Source organism: Piliocolobus tephrosceles, chromosome 21 (assembly GCF_002776525.5).
Source record: "Piliocolobus tephrosceles isolate RC106 chromosome 21, ASM277652v3, whole genome shotgun sequence".
Taxonomy (NCBI): Eukaryota; Metazoa; Chordata; class Mammalia; order Primates; family Cercopithecidae; genus Piliocolobus; species Piliocolobus tephrosceles.
This window is the reverse complement of record NC_045454.1, coordinates 32,029,762-32,032,266: the sequence shown is the minus strand read 5'-3', so window position 1 is coordinate 32,032,266 and position 2,505 is coordinate 32,029,762. Positions and strand designations below refer to the sequence as shown.

At 53.8% G+C, this 2,505-nt stretch overlaps 1 pseudogene across 1 annotated transcript; it reads right to left on the bottom strand.

Moving 5' to 3' along the window:
• Positions 1–1,223: 1,223 nt before the first annotated feature.
• Positions 1,224–2,169, bottom strand: LOC111524839 (annotated as a pseudogene). The gene has a single exon (XR_003306901.2). The product of XR_003306901.2 is annotated as a 40S ribosomal protein S2 pseudogene (transcript).
• Between the last annotated feature and the right edge of the window lie 336 nt (positions 2,170–2,505).

The window sequence follows — 2,505 nt, the reverse complement described above, 5'->3', positions numbered from 1 at the left end:
CATGACTTACAGGTCATTTGTCCTCCTCCCTTAGCCAAGAGGAAAGAGAGCGCATTCTTGCAGCCGCCAGGCAACATGCAGATCAATGGCATTTAACCAACGCCACCGTCCCATTAGGAGAGATGGCTGTCCCGTCCATAGAACCAGATTAGGACTACCAACCACAGCAGCCTGGTCGCCGCAGGAAGGACATTATGATTCAATGTCTCTTGGCCGGTATGCAGGCAGCCTCTAACAAAGTGGTCAATTTTGATAAATTAAAGGAAATTATCCAACACCCAGATGAGAACCCGGCTTCCTTCCTAAATCGCCTTACAGAGGCACTAGCTCAATTTACCCGGCTAGACCCCACTTCCCCAGCCGGGGCAGCTGTCCTATTTTATTTCCCAGTCAGCCTCAGATATTCAAAAAAAGCTAAAAAGAGTTGAAGATAGGCCTCAAACTCCCATACAGGACTTAGTAAAATTGGCCTTTAAAGTTTTTAACTCCAGAGAGGAAGCAGCTGAGGCCACAGAGCTAGACAAGGAGAAAAGAAGGGCTGCGCTTCAGGTGCAAGCTTTAGTGGCTGCCCTCCAACCAGCGTTGCCCACTCTGCCAGCAGGGAAGACACAGGGCAAGTCTCCTAAGGGCTCCTGCTATAAATGTGGAGACCCAGGACACTGGGCAAACAGGTGCCCCCAAAATCAAAACGGACACTCCGTCCAATCCATGCTTTAAGTGTGGTGCAACTGGGCATTGGGCAAAACAGTGTCCAAATCCTCTCCCGCCTACCACGTCGTGCCCAACCTGCCAACAGGAAAGACACTGGAAGTCTGATTGCCCCGCCAGCAGGGCAGGCATTGCGCCTCAACGTGGTGCCTCTCCTCAAGGGCCGAAAGGCTCCTTCCAGCTCCTACACCTGGACAACAACTGATGGTGCCCACACTCGGAGACCCCGGTCACCCTCGCCAAGCCTAGGGTAACTCTACAGGTAGCGGGTAAGCCAATTTCTTTTCTCATCAATACGGAGGCTACCTATTCTATTTTGCCGACCCATGGAGGTCCTAGCCAGCCATCCACTATCTCAGTAGTTAAAGTAGACGGTAAACCGTCTAACCCACACCAGACCCCAATGTTAAACTGCTGCCTGGACTATGCATGATTTGCCCACTCTTTCCTCATCATGCCCTCTTGTCCCACCCCTCTTTTAGGACGAGACATCTTTTTTTTTTTTTTTTTTTTAGTAACAGGCTTAATTCACTTTATTTTTCTTGTATAAAAAGCCTATGTTGTAGCCACAGCTGGAGCCTGGGTCCGCTGCACGGAGACTCTGGTGTGGGTCTTGACAAGGTGGTCAGTGAATTCCTGATAGGGAGACTTGGTAAACACAGTCTCCTTCCAGAGGTCAGGGGTCAGGTAGCTGTAGGTCTTAGAGATGGCATCAAACGTGGCCTTGGCGAAGTTGCCCAGGGTGGCAGTGCAGCCCCGGGCTGAGGTGTAGCAATCATCAATACCAGCCATCATGAGCAGCTTCTTGGGCACAGGCGCTGAGACGATGCCAGTGCCCCTGGGTGCAGGGATGAGGCGCACCAGCACGGAGCCACAGCAGCCTGTCACCTTGCAAGGGACGGTGTGGGGCTTGCCGATCTTGTTCCCCCAGTAGCCTCTGCGCACCGGGACAATGGAGAGTTTGGCCAGGATGATGGCCCCACGGATGGCAGTGGCCACCTCCTTGGAGCACTTAACACCCAGGCCGACATGGCCATTGTAGTCCCCGATAGCAACAAACGCCTTGAACCTGGTGCGCTGGCCAGCACGGGTCTGCTTCTGCACCGGCATAATCTTCAAAACCTCGTCTTTGAGAGAGGCCCCCAAGAAAAAGTCAATGATCTCAGATTCCTTAATGGGCAGAGAGAAGAGGTAGATCTCTTCCAGGGACTTGATCTTCATGTCCTTGACCAAGCGGCCCAGCTTGGTGACCGGCATCCACTCCTTATCCTCGGCCTTGCCTCCGCAAGCTCCACGGCCTCGGCCCCGACCCCGTCCACGGCCGCGACCCCGGCCCCGGATGCCACTGCCGAAACCTCCGCGGAAGCCACCGCGGTTCCCCATCCCAGGGCCACCAGGGCCTCCGGGCCCCCCCGCTGCACCGGCGTCATCCGCCATTTGGTGTTTTCTCGGAGAAGAAGAGGACGAGACATCTTAACCAAACTCAAAACATCTATTTCCCTTCCCTTTCCCCCTCACCCGGACTCTAACATCACCCTCATAGCGCCTTTGTGCCCCCATAACCAAGGTCCTAACCCCCCTCCCCAACGTTTCCAGGGGTAGTCGACCCACAGGTATGGGGCACTTCTACTCCAGTAGTCGCCCAGCACCATAAGCCAGTCCTCATTCGCTTAAAAGACCCCACCCACTTTCCGTCTCGCCCCCAGTTCTCTCATTGTGTCACCGACAAGGAATCAAACCCATCATAGATCGTCTACTCCAACAACAAATTTTAATTCCCACCCATTCTCCTTGTAA